General features: G+C 58.5%; 1 protein-coding gene across 1 annotated transcript in view; it reads left to right on the plus strand.

Annotated features, from left to right (window-relative positions):
- Positions 1-2,231: 2,231 nt before the first annotated feature.
- Positions 2,232-24,318, plus strand: part of LOC122373784 (pollen-specific leucine-rich repeat extensin-like protein 1) — a 30,400-nt gene continuing 8,313 nt past the window's right edge. The window contains exon 1 of the mRNA XM_043352148.1: positions 2,232-2,445. The gene's annotated coding sequence lies outside the window, so the exon portion shown is untranslated. The remainder of the gene's footprint in view (positions 2,446-24,318) is intronic.

The following is a 24,318-nucleotide window of genomic DNA, read 5'->3' on the forward strand; positions in this document are numbered from 1 at the left end:
CTTTGTTAGAAGATTGGTAAAGCTTTTCATAACTTGGAGGTCTCTTATACTCACAGAGATGACCACTTTTACAGGGCCTCCTAACCTGCACAGAGGGCCTCCAAGCCTGCACAGATGTTGAGATGTTGCCTGAACAGCTAGATAAGCTCAATAGACGCAGTTTTTTTTGGGGGGGCCCAACAAGTGGGAAGATGGGGCCTCCAACAGGTGGGATTATGGGGGGGCCTCCTGGTTTCTAATGGCCCCTCCCTTGGAGATTTTCTGGATCCGCCCCTGACTGTGCCACAGCCGCCAATCTGTCATGGTGACTTGATTGCCGCGCAATCACCTGTGAAAGTGACGTCACGCCGATGGAGACGTCCCGTAATCACTGTCATCGGGCCAGAACGAGCTCTGCGCCGCCGTTTTCATTGCTCGGCACCGTAAGTGGTGCAGCTATTAATGCACACATACAACAGTGTGATTGACCATGTTCAAGAAAATACGGCCCCCTCCAAATGAGTTTATAGTGATTGCTGGCAGTTTGTTTATTAATTGCTTTCGCCTGTGTAATTTCTGTTGATCAGTTATTTCACAAACGACCGGTCATATATGTATTCTGCAATAGCTGAGCGGGCGAAATGGGAGGACGCGGTGGCGTGGATAATTGCCAATGGACCACCCTGGCGGCTTGCGCCCACGCGGAACGGTGAGGGGCCAAACCTCGCCACACACAACGGTAAGCCAACAGGTGCAAAAACAAACAGCGCTCGGCGGCGGCTGGGCCGTCAGAGGAGCGCGCCCGAGCAGTTTCCCCGGCAGCGGGGTGTGTCGCGGCGCGGTCGCCGCGCTTAGATCATGGCGTAATTAGGCGGGGTTCGCGATGAGCGATAGCCCCATCTTTTTAAAATTCATGATGCTCTACTTATGTTGTCACAGTCTTAATTGATGCTGCATGTAAACGCGTTCTATGCAATACTGCACGGCGATGATAAATGAATGAATGAGCGTTAATGAGAAGCATAAGTGGACCAATTTCAGAGCATGGGCGCCGTTCCCGGTGAATGTAGTGCAGGCAAGAAAAATAAACCCATGTTAAGCCTGCCAGCCTTGCTGAATGGCCTTGCACGTCCGAGGCTCACAATAGTGAGGCAAACAATTCATTGGCGTCCGATTTATACCACAGTACCGCCGTTCGCCCCAGGACCAGTCTGGATGATCATTATGCTGATACGAAGCTGCACTCTGTAGACCGGGACTGCGCCACGCCTTGTTTGATTTTATTCTGCCTGTTCGGGGCGCAGTCGGACGCACCTACTGTGTGCAAGCTTTACTGAACAAACGTGTTGTGAATAACATTATCCGACTTGATTCAGATGCTGCAAACGACAAACATGGCATATCGTTGCTTGAATGCGGAGTCTTCCGTTTGGGACAATAGAGGACATTGCAAAAAGAGCATTTGAAGGACATGTCAATCGTAAGCATTAGCCTGTGATTTTTATTCAAATAAACGGACTTTAGTCGTGGACATAACGCTCCGGTAGTCAGTTTTGTAAATTAGGACGTTTCAATAGGGGATACATAAATGTTTCTTATATAAAAAATGCATTGAAGAAGGATACATATGCATTGCAGAGGACATTCCCTTCAGTTACAAGGAAGACCTAAAAAGGATTACCTAATTCATAACTTATAGGTATACTCGTGTCAAACTGACCAGTAATACTTAACCATTTCATATCATAGAGTCATATCATCATTAAGTCCTTTCAATGTCATGCAGTTTTATCATTAGTTGACGGAGGCATTCCAAAGCGCGCATCAATCGACTGCCGTTCACATCGCGGTTTTAACCATCAGCGATGCCAGCGATGGCCTTCCATGCAGTACCGTCCCACTGAGAACCCCTATCGAGGCATCCCAGAAGCATCCCACCATACAGCAGTATCTGACGATCGCCGGCCAAGGCCGTGATGCTGCGGCATCTTTTCTCTGCGGCAGGATCTGCGGCCAGCCCCGCGGCGTCTGCCGGCCAATCCGACACGCCGGCAGGCCGATCCGCCTCAGTGGTCAGCCCTCAGGTCACCGGGCCAGCCCTGCCCGCGGCGCCGGGGGCCACAGGGGGGGGGGGGGGCGGCCAGGCCCCGCCCCCGGCTGGGCGTGTCGCCACTGAAACTGGACCGCCGCTCGGCTGACCAATGTCGGCCGGCGGCCGGGCAGCGGCCAGCGGCGGCCGGCCGCCGCCGACCGGCCACTATTTGGTTCAGTAGTGCGCCCGACGGCGCCGAGACAGCAGCTGCTCTCGGACGGCGCGGCCGAGCGAGCAGAGAGAGCGCGTGAGCGAGCGAGCGCACGAACTGAGAGACTGAATCGGTGGCGTGTGCCGCCCACCCGAGTGACCCGCGCCGACCCCTGTTGACCCGTGCGACCCGCCCGCTGCAGCCGAGCCGCCGACAGACGCCGGTAAGTGTTAGCCTGATGGGTTTATTAGTGGCCATGTCAGAACGGTGACTGATTGATCCGCCACTCGGCGCCGGCCGCCGGGTCGCTGTGGACGGACCGGGTCGGATGGGTGCTGACAGGTGTGCTGCCGGTGACTGCCAGAACCACACTCGCTTTCTGTGAAATTAGCGTGCTTGCTGACGACTGGTTTGCAATACTTCTTAGACAAGTGCCACACTAACTGCACGAAATACAGCACGAGCCAAGCGTGCCTTGTGCAGGTTCTTTACAACTTACTTTTTAATGTCATTACGAGTTACCTGCAAATGTTATTTTTGGCCGCAAAACGTGTCAAACTCAAATTGCATGTTTGAAGTCGATTGTGATTAACTTCGGAACAGACGGGCTTCCTAAAGTTCGCGGTTATTTATAACCTAGAATAGCAAACGATATTAATGTTTCTCTTTTAAATAACAACTGAAGTGCACAAATGTGGTGCACGATTCATGAGGCTTGGTAGAAGGTTGTTCGATATTTGAAAACTGACTGAACAATATCTACATACTCTGATAAGGAGAGCTGCCTAGCATCATAGACCAAGTCGTTCAATGTTTATATTTTGTGGCTAAGAAGTCAGCACAAAACACGTGCAAGAGCTGTTGTGCAAAGAGCATGTGCCGCTTCTTTGATGGCACACTTGTTACCAGCCGTATAAAGGGGTCTTCCATAACGTGATCCAGGCCGACACGTTCTAAAGTCGTTTGGTGGTTTTCCAATGCTCCTTTTCTTCCACCTCGCCGGGCGCACGTCAAATCGGTCAGCATTTCAGCTGTGTCCTGTCAATCTGGCCTCGGGAGAGCCCCCTCCATAATAGATGGTGCCTTAAACGTCAGCCAGACGGAGAGCAGCGCGCCTTTTGTGGCTGTCCGAATGCCGAGCAGACTATCTCAGCCGAGCGCTCCGTGCGTACAGACGGCCGCCGGCGAGGGATCCTCCTGTCTCGTGACCGACCTGACCGCGACCGACCTCCTGAAACGAGATCAGCTCCCGATAGGGCGGCCTCCGCTGTTGGGGAAAACTGACACCGCCGTGCTGCTGTGAGGTAACGTGACATTGTGGTGTCACCGTATCTCTGACACTGCGGCTCCCGTTGGGGCCCGTCTTTGTGCCGCCACAGTGATCCCTGCTGGAGTTTTGTGAAGAGGAGTTCACAATGGTCATGTGATGCCTCTCTGTGCCGTTTTTGAGGGTTCTTATACGGTTGATTAGACTGTGAGCTGTGTCAGTCTAGCTTGGCCTCCAGCTTTCAGTTTGGCATCACCGTTTATTAATTCTGTCCCACTATAGCTTAGTTTTGACACGTTCAGCTCGTAAAGAAGAACCGCGTCCTTCGGAAGCTTTCGCTTTCAATTAATGGAAATGAAACGATGCTTCAAGGAAAAGACAACCCGAAACTTGAAACATTAAAACAATGATGTGAACATAATGTCTGGCCGCGTTTTAGACCATGATGTGATTTACTGACCATCTTTTGATATTTCCAATCACAAACCTTTATATGTTTCTGGAAGAGAGCTAAAAGTTGTGACCGACCGTTTCATAGTAGTTGAAAATATGGCGACCGAGCATGTCTTTTATTTTTGCCCATAAAATAGGAAGTACTGGAAATCTACTAAAAACCTTTTTAATCATCAGACCCCGTAATATAAAGTTCAACTCCATCAAAACAGAAACAAATAGCACACAGCAACACAGTTCGGCCACCGACTTTTTGCGAGATCACACCTGTGACACATGTGTGATCTTTCGTCTTTTCTTGGTTCTCTTGTCGTTAGACCTCCGTATCCACTGACCCCAGGAGTACCCCCAGCACCTGACAGACCACCTGACCGAGCGGAACAACAGGCACTCGCCGAACATGGCCGCATCATTTATCAGACGGAATGAATCCGATCGCAGCTGGCGCCGATGAGAGGCCGCACCCGGCGCCCAATTTTATTAATTACGTAATGACCCGGTAATTTCATTAAGGCAGACGGCCCCCAACACGAGCCATCGTTCAGGCGGTGCCTTTTTGCGCGTGCGGTCGTGCGCGGTGTCTGGCGGTCGAGCGGCGGTCATTTGTAACGCGCCGCCACCGCGCCGTCCCGACTGCCCTTTTGTTCTCAGTTCTCAACAGGACGCCGGCGACATGCTGTAACAAATCAGGGGCAGAGGATAGCGGCAGGGCAGCGGTGCCAGTGGACACTGTGTTCCATCGCCCCGGAGAATTCCACTGTGACCCACAGACCGACTGGCCGAGATAATGAGTCCCGCTCAGAGCGAGCGAGATAAATGCAGAGCACCAGCGTCTAGTCATACTGGGAGCATGCGTGTCCGATTGCAGAGAGGGCCGCGAGACAGCCGAGACGGACAACAAGCCTGCAGGAGGCTGTCGGTATTGGACACGCACGTGCCGATACTTGGTGGATCACCGGCGGCGCGCCGAGGGGAAAAACACACAGAGTTGGTAATGAGCGGTGTCCAAGACAGGCCACCGTACGGCCCTTGGTACGGCCACACACGCAACAACCGCGGACCGATGGACAGATTTTTAATGTACGTCACCTTGAGTATGGGTTATCGTGCAGAAAACTTGCGATACGGGGTCGACAGCAATAATCAAATTGCATGCGGAAGTCCAGAACTGAGCATGCAATTAAATATCTTTGCAACTGAAAAAGTTTGAAAAAAATGAATACCTATATAAATGCTCCATCAAAATAAAATGATAATGTATCGGACAAAACCTCAAATAAGCACGAGCAAATACCAGAGCTATTGATCGATCGAGAACCTCTCTGTCGCTCGGCAGGCCTCATCAGTGACCTTCTGAGTGACGCCACCCGACTCTTCCCACTCGCTCCTCCCACTCCCTACCACTAACTCTGCCATCGACAGCGCTCCCGAGTGATAACTCGAGTTCTGGCGGCTCTCCAAACGACTGCCTCGGGCCGTCCTGAAAACATGGCAATCGCCGCCGCTGGAGCACCCGCCGCCGGAGAGGCTCCTGACCAGACAATGCGCCGCTGTATTTGCTCAGAGTAGCAGCGGGAGTCGACCGCGGACAATGGGAAAGGACAGCCCGCCGTGTTGAGATCTCCCGCAGAGTTGATGGATTCGGTAGGCGGCGGCGCGGCGGCGGCGGCCGCTGAGGTAGACCGAACAAACCGGGTCACTGTATGATGAGGCAGAGCGAGAGTACCTACCCGAGGCACACCCGGCGGTATCTGTGGTCACCGGCTGTCACACGGTGATAGGGCAGACGAGTCGGTGTGTATCCTGTCGACGTATTACTTCTCTAGACATCCTCGTGAGAATACACACACCACGGCCGGCGTACGAGCGGCGCCGGCGCGGTGCTTCTTCAGATATACGGCGGCGGCGCGCCGAATACACGATCAGCCCGGCCGCCCCGGGGTCGGGATGCAGCCGAGCCGCCGAGCTCAGCCTTGAGGACGCCGGCGGCGGCCGACCGTCCTGCACCGGGACCGCCACCGCCCCAGTCGACCTCACCGGTCTGGCGACCGCCCCCGGCCGGAGAGGAGGCTCACCGCCCAGCGTGGGACGAATTTGTGGCGACCGGGACGACAGAGACAGAGATACGGTCCAACTGTGGGTAGTTGACGTCGGGAAGGCTACATTGCACAGTGAGCCGGCCACCCTGATGACGAATAAACCAATTGGTTTCTGACGGTTTTTGGAGTATGTAAAATCTTGGCATTGGTGGTAGATGCTTGTGTCTCGCATTATTTGACATTATGATCAACATGTTATTCCCATCACCCTCCATCCAACGAGAGGTGTTCTCTCCAAGCTCCCACGCTCTGTCGGCGAGCTCTCACGCTCTGTCCCTACATCCGGAAGTAATCACTTCGCGAACAACTACCGCCTCTGTACCAGCTCGTGCTGTTCTCGCCACCACCGTCATCGCCGTCATCGCCGTCATCGCGGCCGGAGGCGGGTGCCGGCCGTCATCGGACGGTGTCCGCCGGCGGTGGGACACGTCCAGAGCCCGTTCCTGTCGAGCGGACACGTCCGGTACTGTCCGATGCAGGGCTGGACGGGTGCGGAGCGCCGGACACGGCGCGTTATTTGGCCGGACACGGCGCGTTATTTGGCCGGACACCTCTCCGGAGCGATAGCAGAGCGACAAGCCCCGTCTGACGTAACACCGCCAGAAGGGCGGCTATTGTTCACAGCGTCTGGCGAACGGTGGACAGCGCCCGCACGAGTGAAGGATGTCGTTTGTTTGCTACATGTCAGATGATATAAAAAATGTATCAAACTATTCTACTTTTAGGTTATCAGGATACGGATGGCAAATGGGATGTCAAAATTCTAAGGAAAAAACTGGAAAGAATAGGAATGTAAACTAAGATATTAAAGTTCTCAGGTAAAAAAGTACTTGTAAAACGACAAAAAAAAACTATTCAGCTATAGACCTGACCATACAATCAGATCTTACACAGTTACTTGATTTATTAATTGTTTCATTTACGAGTGCCGAAGAATGTCTGTGCACATGCCATTGGCTTGTTAACGTTGCTGGGGCTTGGCATTCTTTGGACGTCTGTGTCGCAAGCCCAGCGGCCAACTGGTGTCAGGGTCGGGACTAGTATACCAGTGACATGACTGGGTCAGTATTTGGCCGGGGATTAGCCCACTTGTTACTGCATCCAGCACAATGCAGCGTCTGAGCAGCTCACAGCGGGTTGTTTCTCCGCGACAGCACGACGTAATCCTCGTCATTCATTCAGCTGCTCCTCTGCATGACTCATGCTCACCATATAACCGTGCGTGCGTGCCGCGCGAACAGATTACCGACAGGAGCTCATACTGCACCCCCGGCGCTGGCGCCTGGCGACGTGCCTTGGTAATCCTCTGAGAGCAGCCCGCTCATACCACCCTAGCGGTGTGCGAGCGACGTGCCCACTAATAACTCTGCGCACAGCCCGCTCCGGCTCCCGGGTGGCGCGCAGGCGCGCACGACAGTGGCGGCCCCCCGCTGACGGCCGCCGCGACCTCCACCGATCATGTCTGTCCACCGCCGGCGCCCACGGGACGAGGGCGGTCACCAGCTACGGTCAGCGCCGGCTCCGGTTACCCGACGGATGTGTTGTTGCTTTGGAGGGACAGCCGAGACGAGCGGCCACCGGCGCGGCGGCGTGTCCACCTGTCTGCCCGCCGCCCCACGCGCGTCACCCGCGGCACGGACACGTGTCGCGCCACGCACAAACACGTGCTCATGACCAGGCGACCGGGGTGTTCCCCAGCGCTGATTGGTGGGCAGGGGAACAGCCTACGCTACGGATCAGGCCACAAGGGAGGAGGCGGGACAGACGAGGGACATTTGAATGCTCTATCTGACGGATCAGAGTTGACAGCTTCGTAAAATATGGGGAGACCTGAGACAGGTCTTTCGGTGTTCACTGCTCACTGCCCAGGTCGTTTCACGCTTCATGGCCGCCTTGTAAGCCGTATGACCCACCTCATGCCACCCTACTCACTCCGCAGTCTCCGCCAGCTCGACCTTACCACTCCCACCCATTCCCCTGCAGTCTGAGCAGCTCAGCTCAGTCCTCCCCAGCCACTATACCGTCAGTTTATGACACACTCAACAGCTCCGCCAGCGACTGACTCGCCGACAGCCGGCCTCGCGGGGCCGTGTCTCGGCTGATATAGGAGACACACCGGACAACGCGCCGCCCCACGACACCCACCGGTGCGTCAGCACGCCCAGTGGCCGACCCGAGCGGCGGCTCTGAGGACGCGCGCTGAGAGACCGCCGAGGACCTCCGAGGGTCCGTGAGAAGACCAATCGGACCACTCAGCCACCCGGGGGGGTCGGCGACGGTCCCATTCATCCTGCCGTCAACAGACGGAGCCAAACACTTCACAGTCGAGAGCGGACAAAATGGCATTGTCGCCGCCCCGAGCTGGACAATCAACGGTCGGTCATTACCACCGGCGGCGAAGATGGAGATGGAGAGCAATTGGACGGGATGGGTCCTATATGGACCGACGGGATAGACTACTTTTCCTGGGGCCATTCTTTCTGTGTCAGTGGTATCGAGGCCAAGTCGTTCTCTGTGTGTCAGTAGTGTCAGAGTTTTGTTCTCTCTGTGTCAGTGGTGTCGGGGTCGTACTTTCTGTTTCAGCGGTGTCTCTATGCCAGTGATGTCGAGGCGTGTCGACCAGTGTGTCGGTCGGCGGCTGTCGAGCGGCACCGGTTTCACGCGCCGCTGCCTCCCTCTCCTCCCACAACTAATGACCGTCGCTGGCTGAAACCGAGCCGCTCCAGAGCGTGGCGTCGACGGCTCGGTAATGGCCTGGCGCCGACAGTCGGTGCTCGGCGCCAGCCGTGAGTCGGCAGAGATCTCCACGCCGGATGACGAAAGTACGACGACAGAAGCTGAAGGCTGACAGTCTTTGTCTGAAGAGCGGAGCGGAGATAATGAATGAAGCCAAGCGAAATAAGTCAGCAGAAAACAGCAGATCGAGCAAGATAACTAAAGAACGACAGACAGAAACACAGAGGCCAAATCTGACAAGACGCATCCGTGGGCATATATTCAAGCAACCCGGCACACTTCTTTTTCTGTCAGCAAAACGAGCTGAGCTGTCAGCGCTGCGGGGGTCGAGAGGAACCGGGAGACGCGGCTGGCCTCTCGGACGGGCGGAGCAGCGCTCGCCGGCAGACGACAGTCGTGTCTCCGGGTAATCCTCTCCACCGGACGCGGCGGGAAACGACCGCCCAGAAAATCCCGGCTTAGCGGCACGCGCCGGCGCGTGCTCGACGTATCTGGCGCTCCGCCGTCTGCGACCGCCGAGATGGCAGCGCCGCCGAGCACGACGGGATTAGCAGCAGCGGGACACGGCGCGTTCTGTACGGGGCGCGACAGACACGACCCGGCGCGGCGGCGGAGAGGGTCGTCCTCGACCGCGCCGGGATCACACGGCCCACCACTAAGCTCCTTGGCTGCCGGCTGAAGTCGTAGTCCAATTATCCCTGTGACACGGAGCGATGGATCAACGGAAAATCTGTTTATTGTGGTCATCAGTCATGGTGGCTGCGTGGTGGAGCGTGGCCAGAGAGCAGCGGTGACCTCAGCGGGTCCGCTGGGCTCTCCCCTATCCAACACCAGCCGAGCGGAGCAGGACGACCGACAGCGGGGCTGTTGTTCTGGCCGGCGTCTCGGCGGGTAATTGCCGCGGGTCACGGTTGAGCGCGCGCTCAGTGGAGTCGAGAACGAGCCACGTCGGTCTGTCGGTCGGTCGGTCGGCCTCGGCTGTCGGAGCTGAGGCCTCTTGCACCAAACTACCTAGCTAGGTAAAATCGAAAAACCGGTTTCAGAATAAGCCAATCTAAAGGTGGTAAATTTGTTTGCAATAGCCCAATACATAACCCTACATGTGCTTGCAAAATTTTGCACGCAAATTGTTACATTTGAGACTTGGACTGGGTATACGATGCAAAATAATCCAAGCATTGGTGCAAGAGGATTTTGGTGCAAGAGGCCTCGGCTCTGTGTCGGCCGGATGCCACACCCGGCCCCGCCCGCCGCGCCCGCCGCGCCCGCCGCGCCGGCCCCGGATCTGCACACTGCAGCCTCGGGCGCGCGCGAGCCGATTGCCCACCGCAAACCGTGTTGGTCACGCAGAGCCGATCGCTGACTGATGGCGGCGCCCCTGTGAGCGGTGCCGCGTGAGTGATCTGTGTGGAATCCTCCGCGGTGTAAACCGTGAGATCACTGCCCATCGATCGCTTCCGATGAGGTCTCATTGACGACTGACCTGACCTCGCCATGGCGGAAACACTCAGCGTCTGGGCGTGGTGATGGTGATTGGAGCCTCGCCTTGGACACGTCACGGCCGCGTGACGCCGCGTAACGGGACACGTAACCGGTTGCGTCACGTTCGCAGGGGCTGCGTCACATTTATCTCGAGCTTTCAGAGTCGGTAACGTGCCGAGACCGCCGCCCGCACCGTGTCCAATCGCTGATTCGGCGGTGTCGGGTCGCCGCAGGCGGAATGGCTTTGTGCGCCGGTCCGCTGGATTAGGAGCTCATTGAGACAGTGTGAGAGACTGGGGAGCGACCCGCGACCTGGCGGCGGCCCCAGACCTGCCCCAGTGACGTCAGCATCCCAGTGACGTCACGCCCCTGCTGACCATTTACCACTAATGACGGCGCCAGCACGGCCTCGGTACGTTCCGGCAGCGGCCACAGGAGCCCGTAAAACCGACCCGATCACACTGCCACCGTTCGACGGAAGCGCATTATCGACCCGAACGCCATCGAATGGCCGGGAGCACGCTTTCTCCCCGCCCAAACGGGCCGAAAATGGAAACCATCTCACTCGGGCCGGCTTAAGAGGCACATTAGCCGTTTTCCGAGCGATACCACGCGTGGCGGCCGAAAAACAACAATACCGATGTCTGACAGCGGGGTGCGGGACGTTAAAGATCTCCGACGGCGTCTTTACGGCGGCTCGTCTCCGTCATTACGGCAGTGTGGGCGCACGGACCATCACTGCTCCGTTTCCAGGCAGGCATCTCCGATCGCTGTCAACGCGCGCCTGCTCTCTCCCTCTCTCCGTCGGCCTAATTAAGAACTGGGCCGCCGATTGAGCCGTGTCGGACGGCCGGGCGGGCGTGGCGGACGGCCGAGATGGACCATTCGACGACGACCGGCGGCGCAGGGACGCCCCGAACGGCTGGCGCGAGCCGCCGCCGCCCCCGTAAACAGCCGCCGTTCGTTAGCGCCCGCGCCGCGCCGCCCGACTATCGACACCGACATCTTCACACTGCGCGAGAAAGTGAGCGCAGGAGAGGAGCTGGCGTAACCGGAGCGGCGCTCATGGCGACTTTTAGAGGCGGTCCAGTGTCACTCTGGCCGCGCGCCGCCGGCCGATGGGCGCTCACCAATCATGCCGGTGGCCGGGCGGGGCGCACAGGGGCGGCGCCGTGCGCCTCGCCAGCCTTTATCTGGCCGGTTATACGAGCGGGGTTTGATCGGCGGCGCTGGAAGGTCGCGACGTTTACTGCCGGCGCGCGGCGTCCGGCGCGGGCCGCGCTGACCGCAGAGCGATACATTAGTATGTCATAAAATACGGCCACTAACGAGCGCGCCTCCTTTCGCTGCCGCCGGCTCCCGTCTGTAAGTGAAGACATCCCGCCGAGCCGGAGACGGAAGCCGGCGCGCCGACCCGGTGGCCGAGGCCATCAGAGCCTCCGTCTGTCTCTCGGAGCCGGGCCTCCGCCGCCGGAGGCGCTCGGCAGACTGAGGACGAACGCCGCCGATGCGCCACTCACGCTCGCAGCGCGCTACGACCGCCTCCGCGCGGCCCTAATCGCCGCCAATAAATTCACAACTCATCTGCGGCTCATGAGGAGTCACGGCGGGCCCGGCGATTGGCCCACCGCCGGGCGGGGGCGGAGCCTGCGGCCGCAGAGTTCAAAAGTCACCGGCGACGGAAAGTGGCGGCCCGGTACGGCGCCCGTCACGGCGAGCCGCCTCTCTCCCATTGGCCGATCCGTTGCCGCGCTCAACACCGATTGGAACAACAAAAAACGACGCCTTGGATACCTCAAGGATGTGCCGCGTCCCTGATGACCCCGGGTGTCTTTCCTTTTCTCGCCCGGGGAGGGAATGGGTTAGAGTTCTAATTAAAGCTCATCTCCCGCACGAACCATCCATTAGCCCGCGGCTGTCGGCTCGGCGCTGCCAGCAATCACAGCCGGCGGACGGCGGGCGGCGGCTACCGCGGCTACCACCGCTGTCAGCCGCGGGCCGCTCTGTGACGCAGTGATCGCTGAGCCGCCGGCGGACACGGGAGCGGCGGGGGAGGCCCGTCGTCAATTGATCCCGGCGTTTCTGGGTCAGCGTCTCTGCAAGGCGTCAACAGGCGTGCCGGCGGCCGAGCGGACCCGCCTGCGCCCGCGGCAGCCGCCGGCGTGGCCTCGACGGGCCGCGCGCGTCGTGCCGCGCCCCACCGCGACCCTGGCGCCGTCACACCTCACAGAGGCACTCACGGGCACTCACAGCCGGCAGCACGGCGCGGCCCCGCCCTTCGGCCCCGCCCGCCGTCCTGTGCCGCTCAGACACCGCTGCAGCGTGAGTGGCGCCGTCGGACAGCAGCGCTCAGTGCCACACGGGCGGCCCCCCGCGGACCGACCACACTGGCCGAGCGCCCGGTCAGCGGCCACCTATGCATCACATCATGACACCACGGCTGGAAACAGGTCAGGCCGTCCGCCGGCGGCGCGGCCGACCGCGCCCACCGCTCTGACGGACGCCGGCCGTCCGTCTGGCCGCAGATAAGCGGCCCGCGGCCGACACGCGTCCGACACTTGGAGAGCGGCTCAGGAATGCAGCCCGGCGTTTTTGGCGGCCGTGCGCCGCTCCGAGCGCCCGCTATGAGCGGCAGCCGTGCGGGTGGGCGGCGTGGGAGGCGTGCGAGGAGCGGCCGACCTGCAATCCGAGCCGTCCGCTCCCCGCCGCGGTATTTGTCCCATTGAGGCGGCCCCGCTGCCACTGGCGGTCAGACAGATCGCCGGCGTCCGGTCCGGAGTGGCACCCCGGCAGCAGGCCGCATGCCGCTCCATTCATCTGCTGTCGCGCGGGTGTCCCGAGAAGGTGCGGGCGCGCTGCTCGCCCTGCCGGCCGCCGTGTACCGGCTAACCTCCGGAGCTCGAAGAACACCCTCGCTCATCACGGCCGACCGGCTCGGTAGCTGCAGGGCCGTCTCGGGCGTATGAAGTGGTGCTGGGCGGGGCGGGGCGACCCCATGGTCCGATACGGGACGCCAACGATCATCCAGGCTTTCACAGCCCGCAGTGCAACGGCGCACTGCCTCATCCCATTATTGTGTGACTGACATGTCGTATTAGCCGAGAGCAGCGCATCCATTCAGCTCAGCCCTGGCCGGCCGGTCGGGAGCCGTCCATTGCCGGCCCGGAGCGGGGACAGGGCCGGAGAGCGGAGGGGACCGCTGCCAGACCGGCTCACTGGGCCCGGGGCGGGGCTGTCCGGGCCGCTCTGCAGGTGAACGGGCCGGCCGAGGGCTGGACGACCCTGCAGCGACGGGATGGGCCGTCCGTTAGCCGGTGCCGAGACCGGCGGCCCATCTTCGAGCCGGCGGCGCGGGCGTGCCGCACACCCGGCCGACCTTGCTCGGCCGGCCGGGCCGGGGTGCCGCCGATCTCCGCCCGTGCCAATTAACTGCGCCGGATGGGTGCCGGCGGCGCCGCCCCCGTCACCGCAGCGACCGCGCCGCCGGCGGCAGTCACTTCCCCGGAACACGGCCGGGGTCTGACGGCCGCGACCGCCTCCCGTGGGAAGCGCGGGGGACGCCGCGATGCGCCGGTGTCGCCCGGCTGATTAGCAGATCTGGATCGTCCGCGTGCGCGGCGAGCGGCTATTGTTCGCTCTCGTCGACAGGAAAACGGGCCCGATAAAAATCGCGCTGGCAGCAGCTCGCGGACAGCCGGAGAGATACAGCGCCCGTTCGCGGATGGACGGCGGCCGCCGCGGTGAGGAAAGCCGCGTTTGTGGCGGCGCTGCGAGATGCGAGACGGTGGAGCGGTCGTGCGCTCGCAGCGCCGCCAAATCCCACGCCGTGTTCTCGTCGAGCACAATCAGGAAACTGGTGCAGAAGGAGGCCGATTTTTCTCACCACGCACAATGGTCTCGTAATGATTCTGGGCTTTGGAAAACAGTCGTCGGCTGAAGCGAGACAATTGTTCTGCCAAGACCGGACATTTTTCACTCGACTGATCTGCATCTACGGCAGAAAATGGAGGAAACGACACATTCGCTCGTCTCGCCTCGCTGTCCGGCCGACCGCTCCAGCCGCTCTCCGCTTCATCTTTTACGTGCGATTTCATCCGAAATCTAGCACAAAAATTACAATCTACGCAGATCGGGCGTGTTGCGATATAGCTCGACGGCCAATTTAAACTGTACCACTTCGGCTGTGCCGGACAAAGCCGCGGCGCGTGAGAACGTCTCAGGGCGTCTCGGGGCCGACGTCCGCCGGCGCTCCGTTTGGGTGGCGGGGCCTGCCGGGCTGCAGCCTCCCCCGGCCTGGTCAGGGAGGGCCGGGCGGGGCGGGGGAGGGAGGGGAGGGGCACGGCGCTGCTGACGTGCACATTCTGATCTGATTCGGGCCGGCTAATGCGGCCCGGTCGGCAGGGGTCGCGCGGCGCCGTCGCTCATTCGTCAGTGCTGAGAGCGGCGCCGGCGCGCTGCAGTCGGCCGCGCCGCGCCGCGGCGCATCGCTGTGCCGATCTCGGCCTGCTGTCCGACACAGATTGCACCCCCCCCCCCCCCGCCATCAGCACGGCGACGAACGGTCCATAGCGGCCCGCAGCGCAATGACCAGCCACTAATGAGATGACCATTCCGGCAGCAATTAGTGTCACTTCGCATCGGCCATTATCACCTCATCAGCTTCTTACAAAATAGATTAGCCATTTAATTTTCATTGTTTACTTTCTGTTACACGTTTCAACACAACCATACTGTTCTGTGTTGGTAACCGTATTGGAATCTCTTGCAAAGCCTTGCACGTCTTCGTCACCGAACGTCCGAACCCATGCATCCAAATAAATGACACAGCCAGCAAGGGGCGGGTCCGCATTAGATTCAATGTACTCAATGCCTTACGACAATCACAGAGGGTAAAAGCTGCAATTTGTTCTCCGTACTCAATGCCTCGTCACATCCCCAGAAGGAATCGGCTGCATTTCGTTCCAGTATGTTCCAACTCCTGTGGCGTCGGTCCCCGCCTCCAAGACGTATCACTGCTGTTAAGTCTCCCCTGGGAGTCGCCCCGGCCGTATTCAAGCCGCTCAAATAACTATTCATTCAAGCTGTTCCTATAACTCGCTGTTGCTACATGGTCTGAGCTGATGGCACCTACCCGCTGGTTGGCAGCTCATCTTCAGAGGGCACCGCGAGGCCCGTCTCTTTCTCAGTCAGCACAGCACAGCAAAGCAAGCCCAGCCCATAAAGACGGCCGCTGACGATAAGAGGGCTCGGTTTAGACGCAACGTTAGGATGGCGGCAGAAATGTTTCAATGCCGTCATTGCTGCCAATGCTAGTTGTCAATGCTGAGGCTTGTCCAGTAGCAGAGCAAGTCCATTGGTACGCAACGCACCGATCCAGATTAAACTTAACTGCACTCTGTCGATTTGATACGTTCCACTCTCTGTCGTATCGAACCATGTCGAACTTCGCCGTACTTTGCCTTACTCCGTCGTACCATCCCCTTCAACCCAATGTCACCTGGGCAGCGACACGTATCGGGTTGCAGGGTCCCGCTCCGCTCACCGTCATATCTCCTTGACCAGCGATCACGGGCCAAATGAGGGCCCTAACTCGTCCGGTAACGGGGAGCCAGTGCGCCGCGCTGCGTCTGTGCGCCGTTACTGTCGCCCCTACACGCCATGAATTCGGCCGACACCCATTGAGCGCGGCTCAGTACGCCATCAGCCAACAACGTCATCGGCTGCCATCGGCGCTGCCGGCCGGCCGGTCCGGTCCGGTGTGGCGGCCGAGCTGCCGTCCCAGCACAGCCGGCTGAGCGGCTCCGGTGGAGCTGTTGATTTAGCGCGAGGAGCGGCGCCGGCCGCCCGGTTGGTGTCAGAGGTCAGCTCAGGGGTCACCGGCGATCACCGGTTAGTGGCGGCCCATCAGCGGCTCCCCGGGGGCTCAGCGACCAGAGACAGACAGCCGTGGTGGACACAGGGTCTCCCAGGGAGTGGAGACGCTGTGGGTTCGGAAAGATATTTGCTGTCGAGAGGGTATCTCTACCCTGTGGCCATATCTGGCAGGGGGGGTGGGGATGGGAGGGATAAAAGATGTTGAGCTGAATTGAAGGACGTATAGAGCCACTGAGCAGGGTGAGAGGGGAGGCACAGAGCCCGGCGGGTGGCGGCGGGGCCGGGCGGTGGAGAGGGGCGGGACGCCGTGAGAGGGTCAGAGCGGGGTCACAGACAGCGTCCAGCAGCTGGGAGCGGCCGGTGGCGGTCACCGGGACGACCTTTTGCCAGTCATCTCCCAGGGCTCATTACGACACCCAGTGGCGACAATTAGGAAGTGAAAAGCTCCGGCGACCGGGAGCGCTGACGAGCCAGAGCAGAGAAAATTACTAGAGAAAATCTCAGCGGGAGGAGGAACATAATAAGAGCCGCCTAATCAGACCGACGCAATCAAGGTGACATCATTTGTTATTATCCTTTTTGACACGGGTCGCCTTCCACTTAGGGTTGGGTCAGCGGTGCGGGGTCGGACTCATTTCCAGCCTGGTCACATCTCCCTCCCACGGTGCATCCCACGTCTCCCTCCCCCCTCCCTCCTTCTGGACAGTCAAGGTCGCAGCGCACCACGTATACGGTGGGTAGTGGCGTCCGGCCCCCATACGTCAGGACGGTACGGGGACATCTCAGTCACATTGCTGGGATATCTCTATCTGTCTGTCTGTGACGGCTAGACCGGCATATCAAGGCCGCTGCCAGGCGCGCCTGCCGAATCAACCGGACAGAGGACCCCGCGCGGTGTGGCGTCAGCGCCGGTGTGATTGGTGTTTGGTGCCACGCCGCTGGTGACTGGTGACCAGTGGGGCACTAGTGGTGATTGGTGTCTGCCGATCGGCGATAAGTGCCTAGCAGCTGGTGGCTGATAGCCGAAAGAGTTCTGAATGATGGACGGTTATCGGCTACTGCCAACTACTGATTGTCGGCTGGTGGTGAAATAACGTCCTGCGAACGCTGACATCTCTGACCGCTCATTGGTGGCTATTTAACAGCCGTAATGACTAGCTGTTCTGTCACCTGTACAACTACCTGCTGATAGCGGCTGAGCAGCCGGCCCCGGCCATTTACTGGTCACCTTTGACCTGCAGTCGGCACAGGCAGTCTGTTCTACCACTCGGCGTAAGCGCCGCGTCCTCTGACTAACCGCCGCGGTGAGTCATAAATCGTCACCGCCAGCCGTCTACCAGCACTACCATAGCGTCCATCTGCGCAAACTGGGAGATTGAGGGAGCTCGAGATGGGGCCAGAACGTAGGCTGGGGGCCGTAGACGGCGGTGCCGACGCAGTCAATTAGTTGCGCTCAGCGTGCGCGACGCACGGCGGGTCGGAATGCCACAGACACTGGCGCTGGTCGGACTGAGTGAACTGGCACGGACTCAGACACCGGCGCGGTAGCCAGCCATTCAACTCACACCTGGGTCCACCGCAGCTACTGCAGTCCCTGCTGCCGCCCCCGCAGCCGCCCGCAGCAGCCGGTAAATCAGTTGGGACAGTCGCACCCGACATCCCCAGAGCAGGAGACCGGTGACCGCTCTGCGACCGTCGCAGCCAGCCGTAAATTCCGCCGTCAGCTCATAAACGACGTGTGACCGGGGTAGGTCGGTGGACACGGCACCGCCGCTCTCCTCTGATTTACGCCGCCCTCCCACCACTCGAATAAAACCCGGCGACCAGCGGCGGCCGCCTGCAAACACTAATGGAGTTATCGGCAGGTCGGTCGACCCCCTGTGACTGCTGGTCACAGGGCAGACAGCAGTTGTGCGGTGTCGTGCGACTCGAGTTCAGGTCGGTGACCCGAATGCGATCGTGAAAGACCAGATGAACTAAACAGTCATCTCGGGGAGATGAGAGTCGAGTCATCTCAGGAAAATAAAGTCATCGATTGGATCGAGCTATGAGGGCGGTTCTGTTCAGTGTTCATCTCAGACCCAATATAAGCGGAGGAAATAACATTACGTGTTCGGTAGGTATGTAAGTGAGAGGAGTTTTTGGATCGTTTAATCATGGCCTCTCCAGGATATCGCCAGCCTCTCCGATCAAGTCCAATACATCAGCATTACACAATCCGCATTCTATATTAAACAGTCTCGACGTGGGGCCCAAAGAAGTAGCCAGCGTCTGGCCGTTTCTCGTATTGGAGCGGCCCCGTTTGCGATGTGCTCCATCACCAGCCCCCGCCAGCCGCCCTCCGCTGCCCCGCTTGGTGCCGACCCGTTTCGAAACGCCGCTCGGCATATCTGCGCCACCGGCTCATCCGCCGGCCACGATAAGAATAGAAATTGAATGGTGCGCCGATTTCTTCCATGCTCGCCGGACGCTATCGATAAAACGCTAACAAGCTCGTTGGCACCATCGCCGTGCCGAGCGGCGGCGGCGGCGGTGTGCCGGTCACGTGACGACCCCCTCCTGCTGTCGGACGGGTAAGGCACGCCGGCACGTGACCAGCGGCAATTAGAGGCCCTCCGTTCCGATGGTATCGGCTACGGTGGGCCGTGCCATGGCGCGTGTGCACGCTTTCATCTTAACGAGGGCCGATGAAAGTCAGTCGCGGCACGGTGGCTGCCACCCCCCGTCCGCTGCACGTGCTCATGACCGTCAGGTGGCAGCTGTTGCGCAGGCCGATCTCTGACGGGTCCTGCGAGCCTGGGGCCGCTGATAAATCATTGCACGGGGCTGATGAGTTCCGGAAATACCGTCTGCCGGTGTCTGCACCGCGGCAGTCTCTGGCCGAACGGCGCCGCGTTTCCCGGCATCTGATGACGTAACCGGACTCTCGTCTGCGGCAGTCTGTGCTACAGCTGCAACGGCGGCAATTACGGCGCGCGGCGGCCGTTGCGGCGCGCGGCGCGGCCACATCCTCTGCCCGGGGGGGCATTCCACGTCAAATCGAACAAAAATCGGCTGTTTTGCACCTTACCATCACCGATTTCATTATAAATATGTGAGCGAGTTCCTGTGTGGCCCCGGACATTACATTGATGTTTTTTGCACATTCTGACCACAGGTCTTCTAAATATAGGGCATCAATTTTTTACAAAATGTTGCATCTTTATATTTTTGAACGACCATAACTTTGGTTGTACTTGTTTGATTTGAATGAAATAAACCTTACTGTTTAGGTAATTTCTGAAGCATTTGTTTAGAATTGCACCTACTTAAATATATGACCTTGAAATTTGCTTAACTCTGTTCTTAAGCACAAATATTGAAATAGCAAAAAACACGTCACCTTCGATTTGGCTCATTTTCATATATTTTATTGCCTACCATATTCTTAACAACCTGTGAAAAAATTAGAGTGGGCCATTCATAGGTTTTGAAGAAAATTGCACATATGCAAACGTATGTTAGCACGCGCAGTGGAGGGGGAAGAACGAATTTCGCCCACCCCTCCTGTTTTTCGCCAATATCTCATAAGATTAATGCGAAATTGATTATGGCTACCTGTCAAGAATTGAATTGGACATCTCATCGTGCAAGCAATAAGAAAATCGGTTCACAACTGTTCTAGTTATAGCGGTGTAAAGTGAACATCCTGTCGCCGCAGCAACGCGGCGGCTCGGCAGCCGGCGCCGACCGCTACGCGCCGCCTGAATTGTAGACTGTGCCGGGACGGAACGGAACGGTTCCGTCTTTACATCGCGCTCCCTACCGCTGATTACGTTTGATTCGCGTCAAATTTTGTGAGAAGACTAAGAAATATACAGGCAATCTTATGGTGAAATTTTTTTGAAAATCGGTTGGTAAACAATTGAAATATGAACGTGTAAACACAAAATTGTGATTGCTGCGTTACCCGCATCGGCCGAGCCCGCCTCAGCCGGCGACATGTTACTCTTAGCAGGCCTCTAACTGCCATATTTATCATTGGATTAACTAGAAATTCCCCATACATACTAAAAAATGTATGTTCTTTCGTAAAGTGGAGATCAAAAGACGTGAAGATATCGTTGCGCGATAATGTTTTCGTTGAATTTACTTCATGATGCATTTCCACACGGCTCAAAATTCACCGCAAAATACCGTTTGCCTAAGACACTTTTACTATGGAACGTGAATGCTTGACTACGATGACTATGCATTTCCATTCTCGCAGAGTTTGGGATATCACTAATCAGCAATCATTCATTTCAGAAAGTGTACACAAGTAAGCATGTCTTGACTCTGTCTTTCAAGGTCACGCGCGGTTGCGTGATGTTGATGCATGAAAACGGCGTTTGCCGCGAAAGTTATGAATGGCCCACTCCAATTTTTTCACAGATGGTTAGGAACATTGTGACGGACATAATATGTAAAAATTACCCAAATCGAAGGTGACGTGTTTTTTGCTATTTAAATTTTTCTGTTTTAATTCAAGGTCAAATGCATTTCAAGGTCACTTCAATTTAATTTTATAATTAAAAATCAAAGCCTTATCAATTGCCTATAAGACACTGTTAATATCATTTTGATACCAGAAAAGGAACCAGAGTTATAGCCATTTAAAAAATCGATGTGTGGCATTTTTCGCTATATTCGATGACCTATATCTCAGCGATACGTTATCAAATTTTGAAAATGTTATACGTAACTCAGTTTTGAACCATGCCCAGTCTGCCTACAAATTTTCAGAAAAATCGAAGGGGATGACGGATTTCGGTGTTTGATTTGACGTGGAATGCCCCCGGGGCGGCTCTAAGACCGGCCGTCCCAGATACGGCGGCGCCCGGGCGGCGGCTCCGTGTGGGAGGGGGCTGCCCATGAAGTCAGCCCCCTCCCACACTGCACCGCGTGCTCTATATTCGGCCACACTGCATCGCCGCCGTCCACTGCAGGCGGCGTCAGCGCGGGCGTCTCCGCAATCACCGGCGACATAAGACAGGATATCCATTACAACTCCTCGGGTGTCCCAATGGAAGTAAAGTTTAATATCCACACTTGGCGTAAGATTTGTCACCCTAAATTTACTTTACGTCCTCCAAATGCCCGCAATCTGCTGAACCTATCCTTTTATGTTACATAAACTGCACCTTTCCTTGCCATCAATACCAGCATCAGACACTTTAACCCAGTCATGACCATCGGCATCACGTCAGCCAGTCGCCTTCAAGGCTGACCGTCAGCAAAGAAGCACGAGCCGGACGACCGCAGCCAATCGCCAGAAACACATTGTTGAGCCACCATTAGTGGGTTAATGACGACTGTTAGGGTACGATTGCCGGCTGAGTGGAGGAAAAAACACGGGACGGGTGCCCGCGGGGAGCCTCCACCGCGCCGGACGGACCACCGCCGCTCACAGCCGGCACGGACAGGTATTGAAACGGGCAACGGAGCGGACTGAGGAGTAGACGCATGAGGAGTCAGAACCGAGCCAAAAAGCGCTGTCAGTCTCAGGGAAAAGAAAAAGCAAGTAAGACGGTCGGAGACTTTGGAATACGCCGGGTGAGGCCCAGAGCCAGGCTGGGAAAGACAGCTCTCACATACAGACAGCGATATACACCCAGTCAGTGAGTGGGAGGGACTGTCCAGGTGCGGTCGGGGCGCCCTCAGAAGCCCTGATTGGTAGCGGCGGGCCGGTCCGCGTTCGGCACCAACTCAGCATTAGGTCGGCGCGGAGAGACGGACGGGCCGACGGGTGGACGGCCCGGCTGCGCCCGCTGCACCCGCGGCCGGCCACGCCCCCGGGAGTTATTAACATTGACTCGGGCCGTAAATATTGACAGGTGTGCGGTTTCTCGGAGCGTGTAATCATCATTCATCCTCATGTCGGCAGGGTGTTTAGTTAAAAGGCTCGGAGCGATCGGTGCGGCGGGGAATTACGGCCGGGACCGGCGGCTGCGGGCGCCATTCCGGACACGTGTCCGGACTCTGTCGCTCGGTCCGGACGGGTGCTACGCTATCTGTGACACCGGTCGACCCCGGGCGCCCCGGGCCGCCTCAGATGTCAGGTCAGCCGGGCGGCCGCGGCTCCGTCGGATCGGCAGGAGAGAGCGACCGACGTCGGCCGCCGCTCCGATGTTATCCCTGAACGTCCAGCGGACAACGAACGATGCGACACAAGCGATAAATATGACGCGACCGATGCGACAAATAAGGCGTCCGTCCAGCGCTGGCAGTGCCATGGTCCATTGTGCAATCCGCGCCAGACAGACTCCGCCGCCCCGGCGCGGCAGACTCGAGACGTCCTGTCTCGGGCGACGGCCAACTTCCCTGATTTAACTCAGACGAGCCATAACTGAGCTGTAACTCTGAGAGTAATGATTCTTTCACAATGAGCGCCGCCTTAGGTCGCGCCGGAGTTAGAGTCACACTCACACGCTACCAGGAACCGCGTCTTTCCAGTTTAGTGGCCGCTTTGCGCATCTGTTCACAGAACCAACTGACTGCCGGCACGCAACGCCGATAGTAACACCATCCCTAAGCACTTTGATGGTGCGTCCTTCAACGCGCCAGCGCCAATCTGCGTCATCGACTCATGAGCGCGCAGCCGGGGCAGACGACAGTGCGGCGCGGCGCGGACGGGTCCGGCGCGGCGGGAGGCGGCCGCCGGGGCCGCGCCGAGATGCGGATACTCTCACCCGGCCCGACGGAGGCCTCTCACCAGCGGGCGCGCGAGAGTTAATAAGGCGATGAGGCGGCCCCGGTGGGTGGCCGGCTGGTCGTTTCGCCACCCGTTCGTCTCGCTAGCTAATCACTGACTGCATCAGATACGGTCCAGCCCGCCGCCTGCCGAAACGGTGAGGCACCATGAGGCACCGAGACGCAGAGAACATGAGGCAGCGAGACACCGTGACGAGGGGGAATTGAGCCACTAAGGAACTGAGCCACTGAGGAATCGAGGCACCTTAACCACCGGGGGTGCCGAGACGCCGCTCCGCTCGAACAAATCCGACGTAAACAGCTTGGACGACCGTGGTGATGATCCCTTCAAACCGTGATGAGCGGGAGTCGCCCCGGCACAGAGACCAAATCTCTGCACGTGACAGCCCGTCGGAGCGCAGCCGATTGAGACGCCAACCGTCCCGTCACTCGTCACCGGCTCACCCTCCCGGTCGGTCCAGATTGAAGCGACGCGCTGAATCGGAACGACTTTCGACTGCTGAATGACAACGCGCCTGACGAGCTCTGAGCGCCTCTCGCCGGTGATTTTTTTTTTCCCGCTCATTGGCGACATTTTTCTCCGGTGGGTGGCATTTTTCTTCGGGTGCAGACGTGCCGAGCATCTCGCGATTACCACACTCTGTGCTCGCGTCGACGGCCGGCTAATCCGTGTACTCTGACGGCGCCATTCACTGATTTGCACGAGTCATACACGGAAATTGATGCGGCTGCAGGTCGCTCACAGGAGCCGCCGTGCCTCGTAACGGCCCCAAATGACACGGTCAGTCTCCGGGGCGGCGGCCGGCCGGCGCTCCAGTTCGTCAGCCGCTCGACTGGAGCGGCGACACGCCCCGGACGCGCTGCGTCCGAATGGCTCACTCGTCCGGCGGCCTGCCATCGCTCTCCGAGCCGAGATCGACGCACGAAGGAAATGATAGCCGCCGCGCACCGGCCGCCGCCGCAGCTAATGCCGTTTAAATGGAGAGTGATGGTGGCTCCGGAGAGTCACGGCTCGACACAGCGTAAGCCGTTGGTTACGCCAGTCGGACGTCAGCCGGCGGCGGCTGTCCTGAGGTCGCCATCGCTCAGCGATGCGACGCGATCCGGATGCCAATCCCTCGGTCCGGTTATCGATCCAATTCGATTCGGTCACAGCGCCGACAGACGGATCGCCGGCCACTCGGTGGCTGGGCAATCCATCGCGGTCAGAGGGCTGAGATCGCTCGGCACCGTCCACCCGCGGCTCTCGACAGAAGCGTGTCTGCCCGGTCAGCGCCTCGGGCTGTGTCTGGCGCGGTCGGCGCCGCGTATGACAGGCGGCCCATACCAAGCAGCCCTCGCCATCACGTCTGTCCACAAACTCTGACATCAGGAGCCGCAGCGCGCCGCGTGTCTAATACGCTCTGACGCGTCCCGGAGGAAGGTGAAATGTGGAGTGGTCATCACGGCAGTC

This window comes from Amphibalanus amphitrite, unplaced genomic scaffold (genome assembly GCF_019059575.1).
Source record: "Amphibalanus amphitrite isolate SeventyFive unplaced genomic scaffold, NRLGWU_Aamphi_draft 001551F_arrow, whole genome shotgun sequence".
Taxonomy (NCBI): domain Eukaryota; kingdom Metazoa; phylum Arthropoda; class Thecostraca; order Balanomorpha; family Balanidae; genus Amphibalanus; species Amphibalanus amphitrite.